The sequence below is a fragment of the Semicossyphus pulcher genome, unplaced genomic scaffold (genome assembly GCF_022749685.1).
Source record: "Semicossyphus pulcher isolate SPU_LCO1_2020_fin unplaced genomic scaffold, fSemPul1.0.p SCAF_7, whole genome shotgun sequence".
In the NCBI taxonomy this organism is placed as follows: Eukaryota; Metazoa; Chordata; class Actinopteri; order Labriformes; family Labridae; genus Semicossyphus; species Semicossyphus pulcher.
Genome location: NW_027211748.1, coordinates 23,586,280 through 23,595,000, shown reverse-complemented (window position 1 = coordinate 23,595,000; position 8,721 = coordinate 23,586,280). Strand labels below are relative to the sequence as shown.

At 44.0% G+C, this 8,721-nt stretch overlaps 1 protein-coding gene across 7 annotated transcripts in view; it reads left to right on the top strand.

Moving 5' to 3' along the window:
* Window positions 1-8,721, top strand: part of rnf220a (ring finger protein 220a) — a 184,737-nt gene that overhangs the window by 46,344 nt on the left and 129,672 nt on the right. The gene's annotated exons all lie outside the window — the stretch shown is intronic.

Below are 8,721 nucleotides of genomic sequence, written 5' to 3'. Positions count from 1 at the left end.
TTATGTATGTGTGTGTGTGTCCCAGCACTAAACAATGATGGTCAAGGTTTCTGTCTTTGTCTGGCTGAGGGTGGTCGGCTCCACACACACACACACACACACACACACACACACACACACACACACACACACACACACACACAGAGGCAGACGGACAGGTTGGGTCTGTTTTTGTGAGAGGAAGGCGTCACGGGTCAGCGGTAAAAGGCCAGGTCTGCTTTTTCATTGGTCGACCCCTACTTCCTACTTCCTGGATGACCCGTCGCCATCTGGGGAAGTGATTGGCCGAGAAGAAGAAGCCTCTTGAGCAGGGTTGCCGCGGGTTACCCCTCCGAGGCCTGTCACTCAAATGAGTCGTAGAGCCGCTGCTAATGATCAAACCAGCCGAGTCACGAACATTTTCACCTTCCTGCATTTCAAAGGTTTCGATCTGTACACGAGATTTCAGGAGGGAAACGGATGGATGAAATATGAACTGTAAAAGGAAATTCAGTTTAAAGTCAAAGAAGTAATTGTAATTGAAAAAATGGGAAGAGGAAAGGAAAGGAGGACAGAGGAGAGGAGAGAGAATAGGACTTGAGATGAAAGGGGAGGAGATGAGAGGAGAAACTAAGAATAAAGGAAAGGAGGACAGATAATAAGAGAGGAAAGGATGGAAAGATGAAGAGGGGAGGTGAAACAGGAGACAAGAAATGAAACTAAAGGAGGGACGCTGAAAGACAACAACAAACAACAAGAAAAGAAAGAGGAGAGGACAGAAGATTAATAAAGATAAGAGATACAAGTAGTGGAGAGGAGAAGAAACTATAGTGGAGGAAAGGAAATAAGGAGATGTAAGAGGAGAGAAGATGACAAAAAATAGGAGAGAGAGGAGGAGACGAAGGAAGAAAAAGGAGTTGAGTAAAGAAACAAAGAAACAAGAAGAAACAAAAGGAGACAAGTGGGGAAGAAATAACAGGAGAGGAAAGGAGATGAGGAGACAATACAGGATGAAATAAAGATAGGAGGAAACGAGTAGAAAACTTGAGATAAGAGAGGAAACATGAAGAAGAATATATTAAAGCAGAAGAAACCAGAGGGGATGAGAAGAGACAGGAGAGGGAAGGAAATGAGGATACAAGAGAGGAGAGAAGATGAAATAAAAGCAAGAGAGGAAGGAGAGAAGGAGAGGAGAAAAACAGGAGATGGTTGGAGAGAGGACATGACGAAGAATAGAAGCAAGAAGAAGAAGGAAAAGGAGATGAGTGGAGAAAAAGAGGAGAGGAAAGGAGATGAGGAGACAATAGAGGACAGAAGATGACAGGAGGAAAGTGGGGAAAGAGGAGAAAAGGGGAGAAGAGTCATAAAGTAGAGAAAAGAAGACGATAGGAGAAGGAGTGACGGGAGACGAAAGGAAATTAGGAGACGAGAGAGGAGATATTCATATTTCCCCTACACCAACCTTCCCTCCTGATTCTCCCTTAATTTCTGCATCCTTCATTTCCAAGTACATCCTCCCTCCCCTCCTCCCTTTGTCCTCACCTCTTTTCACCCCTCCCTCCCTCCCTGTCTTTACCCTCCTGCACCTCCTTCCTCTCCCCCGGTCTCTCCTGTTTATGAAGGTAAATTTATGGGTCTACCAGGAGCTGTTAGCTGGAGGTGGCCTCCGCTGCTCAAACCACAACAAGGCCTCGCCCTCCACATGGAACAGAGGCAGCAGAGTGGGCATACTGGTTTATTTCCATCAGCACCCATTACACATGATGGTGCACTCACACCTCCCATTATCTGCTAATGAGCATCCCTGTGTTCTTCCTGCTCTCGCCTCGCTCCATCACGTCCTCCATGACTGCTCGGCTGTGTGTGTGTTTTTTTTTACTTTATATTGCTCCATCCAGCATTTGTTCTTTATTGGTCTACGAGGAGCAGTTAGCCCGAGGTGGGCTCCACTTTTTAACCAGCACATGTGTTGTACTGGTTTCACACACTGCTGTTCGAAGTCAGCTCACTCACCACATAGTTCTATCATTTATGTAGTGTGTCCTCCCTGTCGGGTATTTGTCTTCTGTTAGACTGTAGAGAACACAGCTGTCCAAGTCGCTCTGTATGTGCTCGAAAACTGGAGAGATTTCAAAATAAAAGACCCGATAAAGGAAACATTACTCTGCATCTGGGGGTGAAATATGTGTAAAAAGCTTCATTAACTGATATTACTCTTGTATGTTTCTTTTTGAGGTTTTACTGTAATGAAGAGTCTCTCACGCACACTCAGAGAGAGAGAGACCCTCCACTTGACTCCCATCGTCATGCAGGCTCTTCCTGTCATAACAAAAGGCTGCTCACTCTGCGGTGGTCTGATCCCTCTCTCCACATCAGACAGTCAATTAGCCAAAGAATGGAGCCAGCTTATTGGATAATAGAGAAGAAAGCTGCTCATTTAAACACACGCTGACTCCCAAGTTTATCGTCTCTATCTGGATGTCGTTTAACATTAGAATGATGTCATCAGACTTCCACGTCCCTCCACGCACAGGCAGACACGAGCTGCTCTTCTGCAGGTTTATTGAAGGCTTCATCTCCAAATCCACCGTGAGAACTACACACAGTAAACAAGACAATATAAATATGATGTTGGATAAACATAAATAATAATAAAATGGCTGCTACCAAAGGGAAAAGTCTTCTCCGAGGTGCCCTGCATAAACTCTTAGCGGAGCAGAGTCCGTGCATGCTCTTGCTCGCAGGTGATAAACCACGGGAGAGCAGCCCAACCAGACTTGAAATGTAACTTCAAAATAAAAGCACCATGACTTATACTAAACCAAAAAATGAAAGACAATGTAAGTGTAACATTATACCAAACCTTAATACCAAACCAAATAAATTAAACCAGTAAGAGATAGATAGATAGATAGATAGATAGATAGATAGATAGATAGATAGATAGATAGATAGATAGATAGATAGATAGATAGACAGTAAAAATAACCCTAACATTAGAAGAAGGAATATATACATTCAGGAATTCCAGCGTTCAGATTTCCCGACTTCCTTGAATGCATCACAAATGATCGATCCGACCTCCGCTCAACAAAAGAGCATTTTAAAAGCAGTTGTCTTTTCCTCTTGAGGACAGACATGACAAAACTTTTACAAATCTGCATCATGATCCAGCAAGAGCAGTTAATTTAAGTCAGCCACAAAAAAAACTGTTTCTTTTCCTGTAAACAAGCAGCACACGGAAAAGGAAGTCTTGACTGGAAGTCGTTTATTGATAAGCGCTGGCTAGACGTCCAGCGTGTTCACCGTCGTCCCCAGAGGGCTATATTGTCGTCAGACTATATGGGATCTGAGCTTGCTTATAATATAACTGATGGAAGCAAAGGCAAATGAAGATGAAAGACCAAAAAAATCATCTTTACTTTATCAGACAATGAGTTATAGTGCCATATTGTAGGCCTAACATATATGTGGGTGTCTGAAAAATGAAGGCATTTTTCTAATTTGAATTATTCTTCTCTTTTTTCCTCTGCTGCCATGTTCTGCCCTTCTTCACCTCCATCATCTCATCAACAGGTAAGTCCGATTTCTCTCTTCTTTAACACACAGACACGTTCAAACACAACCTGAACACACCTTTTAGTGAGTTCATGTGAGGGGGAGAGATCACAGCGGTGTGATGGAGAGGGGGAGTGGTGGGTTTGGGGGTAAGGTTGGGGTTGTAGGAGGGGGTGGTTCAGACTTTTATGTAAGTCACCGTGAGAAACGGCCTCGACTTGTGTGGCTGGCTGTTAAAACGGTCCCGGGTCATTCAGCAGAGCGGGGTTACAGAGTATCAGTCAGACACTTCTCAGTGTAGCCTCACACTCACCCCTAATGATAATAGCTCTTATAGACACACACACACACAGACACACACACACACACACACACACACACACACACACAGGTTAAGCTCATGTTGTTACTCAGAGTGTCTTAACATCAGCGCCTCAGTAGCTCCAATTAGTGGATCACAAACATCACAGGCAACAAAAATAAGGAGTCTTACTGCCCGAGTACATTACTGTGACCACTGACATGCAAATTACACACACACAACCTCACACACATAACCTCACACACACACACACACACACACACACAGGGCTTGTAACTCCTCAGGGTGCCAGTAGTCATGTCAGAGGTTTTTACTGATCGCTTGTCGTCTGGTGAGACCAAGGTGACATTTCCTCTTACGACCCTAAATGTGAAGCATAGTGCGTGTCTGTGTGTGTGTGTGTGTGTGTGTGTGTGTGTGTGTTCCTCTTTAGATAATGAGGGGTCTATATGCAGGGCTGGCAGGATATTAAATATGTAACAGCAGGTTGGGAATGGTGGACAGAGGTGGCTTGTCAGACACACAAACAGACACACACACACTCACAGTGGAGGTGTTGACACGGCCGACTCTCTTTCTCTACTTCTTTCTTTCTTTTCATCTTTCATTTCTTTCTCTCTGTCTTTCTCTTTTTCTTCCTTTCCTTCCTTCCCTCTTTCTTTGTTTCCTTCTTTTTTCTTTCTCTCTTTCTCTCTCTTCTTTCCCACGGCTGACACTCTTTCTTTCTTCCTTTTTTCCTTCCTTCCCTCTATCTTTCTTTCCTTCTTTTTGTCTTTCTCTCTTTTGGTCTGTATTTTTATTACTTTCTTTCTTTCTCCTTCTCTTCTGTCTGTCTTTCTCTTTATATCTTTCTTCCTTTCTTCCTTTGTTTGTTTGTTCCTATCTTTTATTTCTTTCTCTCTATCTTTCTGTCTTTCTTTCTTCCTTTCTTTCTTTCTCTCTTTATTTCTTTCTTCCTTCCCTCTTGTCTTTCTTTCCTTTTTTTGTCTTTCTCTCTTTCAGTCTGTAATTTTCTTACTTGCTTTCTCCTTCTCTTCTGTCTGTCTTTCTCTTTTTATTTTTCTTCCTTTGTTTCTTTCTTCTCTTCATCCTAGACAGACAGGTGTGTGGCTACTCCTGCACACACACACACACACACACACACACACACACACACACACAGTTGCAGGTTTTATGAAGGGGGAGGAGGGTGTTTAGGGGCAGTAGGTGGGCAGGTGGTCATCCTCCCTTTCCTCCTGTGTGTCTGCAGACACACACACACATAAAATCACTTCTGTCCATTCACATCCCTCCCACTGAATTCCAGGACGGCTGCATGTCTTTGCACTTTCTCCAGAAAATGTGCCTTAAATTGGTCTTAAACATGAAGCCTTTTACTGCACAATCACTAAAATATCAATGTGCAACTTTTTGTTTATCATTTTGAGGTCTCAACTTTGAACAGAAATGTTAATTCCCAGTGATTTTCCACCGTGCAAACCTCAGTGGACTGTTATTTGGTTGCTAGGATGACTTCACAGCTATTCCCCAGCTGTGGCCATGCAGGACACACACACACACACACACACACACAGACACACACAACATGCACACCACTAAGCAGTTTGTAGCATTCAATAGGGGTTCCCACCCTCTCTCATCCTCAAAAGATGCCCATTGTAAAGACCCCAATCTATCTCTCTTTGTTTTACCTCTCTCTCTCTCTCTCTCTCTCTCTCTCTCTCTTCTTCTTCTTCTCTCTTTCCCTCCTTTTCTTCACCTCCAGCCTTTTATCACCTCCGTCTTTATTCGCTCATTTTCTCTTTACCTCTGCCAAGATTGATTTCCTTTCTCTCTATCTCAAGCAGCCCTCTCCTGTGCTCTCCAATACAGTCAGTGTAGCTTGCTAATATGCACACACACATATGCACACACTCACACACACACACACACACACACACACACAGGTTTGAGGATCACAGTAATGGGATTAGAAGGGTCTGCTGAAATATTGAAGAGTCCCAATGCAAATAATGAATAGGCTGGCAATGTATCTGGATGAGAGTGAGTGTGCGTGTGTGTTAGGGAGCAGTGCAGGTGCTTAGCGTGTGTGCGTGTGCGTGCATGTGCATGTATGTGTGTGTGTTATAAGCATGTAATGTATGGTTCAGAAGTGAGGGTTCATGATGCAGTTAGCATGGCCTGGAGGTACAAAGAAGTATATAGCTCAAGCACACACACACACGCACACACACACACACGCTGCTCTTCATCACCCAGCACTCTGTCTGTTCACCCCGCAATGACACCCCACTTACATCTGTCTTACAGCCAGAGAGGAGGAGTAACGCCTTTGCGATGTGTGCGTCTGCGTAAGGATGTGTGTTTTCATGCATGTTGGCAAAGTATGTGTGCAAATGCGACTACGTGTGCCAAAGTGTGTGTGCGCGCGTGTGTGTGTGTATCCTACCAGTGTCTAAGGTTGCTGGCTGAATGGAGGAGAAAATTAGACCTGATATGATAGTCACGCCTCACCGTCTGTGTGTTTGAGTATGTGTGTGTATGTGTGTGTGTGTGAGTGTGTGATGACGGTCACTGGAGCCAGTGATACACAAAGACAGCAGAATATCAACAAGGTGTTTGATAGCAAGCAGAATAAGAAGGCACAGATAGAAGAAAGCACTCGAGATAGGGAGAGGCGTTGAGTTTTGTTGTTTGCTGATATGAGCTTCACGTTACTGAGATAAATGTGTTTTTCTTCACCTTCCATCTCCCTTTTTCCCAACATTTAGTATGAAAAGATATTATTGATGAAAAATAACTTACTTGCAAGACGTAGTGCTACCGTATGTCGTTTAAATAAATGCTAACTATGCAGCTGGGCAGTTAGCTTAGCTCAAAACACAAAGACCGATACTATCTCTGTCAAAAGATTACAAAATCTACCAATCAGCACCTCTTAAACGCCCCCATTAACACCTTACTGTATATCCAAACGTCCATCATCTATACCGCTTATCCTGCTCAGGGTTGCAGTGGGGCTGGAGCCTATCCCAGCTGTCATTGGGCGAGAGGCGGGGTACACCCTGGATTGATCGGCAGTCGATCACAGGGCTGTCACATAGAGACAAACTTTTCACGCTCACACCTACGGGTGATTTTTCGAGTCACCAGTGAATCTAACGAGCATGTCTTTGGACTGTGGGAAGAAGCCGGAGTACCCGGAGGGAACCCACGCATGCACGGGGGAGAACATACAAACTCCACACAGAAAGGCCCGCTTCGTCCGAACGAGGAACCTTCTAGCTGTGAGTCGTCAGAGCTAACCACTGCACCACCGTGCTATTAACGACCAGTGTGCTTTCATAAGTGTCGCTCCTGGGGTGACTCTAAATTTACTCACTTTCAGTCCCAGGATGAAGGAGATGCAGGAGTTTTGTTGGAGTCTGCGCCATTTCTCTCTCTCTACTTGGATTAGGCTGTTTGGGAGTAACTAGAGACACAACTCAGGGGCAAGTGAAATGGCCTGCTGGCTGTTTTAGACTCAATGTTATGCTGAACGAGACAGGAGAATAGAGCTGCAGCGCAAACAACACTGTGTTTGATTCTCCGGTTAGAGGACGGAGAGGCTGAGAGTGGAGGATAAGTGTAGAGGGAGAAGAGGGACACAGGGAAACAAACGCGGGGGAAGTGTCTGAAGCCTCAAAGTCACAAAACACTAGTATGACAGAGACGGATCAGGCACAATAAACAAATGAAAGTTGGGTATGTTCCAAACAGTTGTCGCTTCACCAATAAATTGCCACTTCCAACAAAAAATACTGAGCTGTAGGGGCAATGGCGTGACATGGAGGTAGTGTATTTGGTTAAAGTGGGGAGAGACTTTGAGTGTTTGGAGCGTAGTCTACATTTGGATCGACAGCAGAGAAGTGGACTGTGCTGGAGTAGTTTGAAAACTGCCTATGAACATAGTAGATGCCAACGTAGCCCACTGGTTTTGAAAGTGAAGCCAATGCAGAAGTGACTGAAAGTGGGTTCAACTATTGACCAGCAAGGGCCGACTTCACTGGTTGCAAAAAGAAGTCGGATTGTAGGCACCAGATTACTTATCACTTTAGTTATTACTCATGAAACTTTTTCCAAAAGAGTTTATCATATCAATTCCTCCTTTCAAGTCTTCTCCAATACTTCATGATGTTAAGTTTTTTTTAATTAGGGTCCCATTTAAAGTATTAATCCTGTTGTATAAATATGGTCACTTCTGGTTCCAAAAAACAAGATGGCTAGGACTACATGCCAAACTCAAGACTTCTTAAAGTGGTAATCTCACAGATCTCAGTTTCGTTCTCTTTGGCGGCACCTGTGGCGATAAACAGTAATTACGGGAGCACACTTCCCAGATATCCAGACAGTGTTGCATGTGTGACGTCCACGGTCAACTCTTGATTTTCCTCGCTGACGGTCGCTTTCCTTTTCAGACTGTTTGCCTTCATCTGAGCGCCGAGTTTGTTGCTTTTTCTTTGGATTTTCACTTATTTTTGAAGTTGTATCTGTAGTCATCCATCTTTTCTTTGTTTGTTCAGCCATAGTAGATTACTGTTCACTCCCAACAAGCAGCCGCTTAGCTCCGCCTACCCTCTCTGGCAGACCAACCACTGCTGGCTGATGGAAAACATGTCGCTAACTGGGCGCCGCTTGTATTTTTTCCGTGAAAGACACCCAGTCTGTAATACTGCAAATGCAAAGGCTTTCATCAGTGGCTCAATCACCATTGCGTTACCACATTCGGCAATAGATAGTGACTTAACAGACATTTGAGGTTATCACTTTAAATTGATCGTAAAGCAGAAACGTAGCAATAATAAATCCTGTCATCCAAAAAT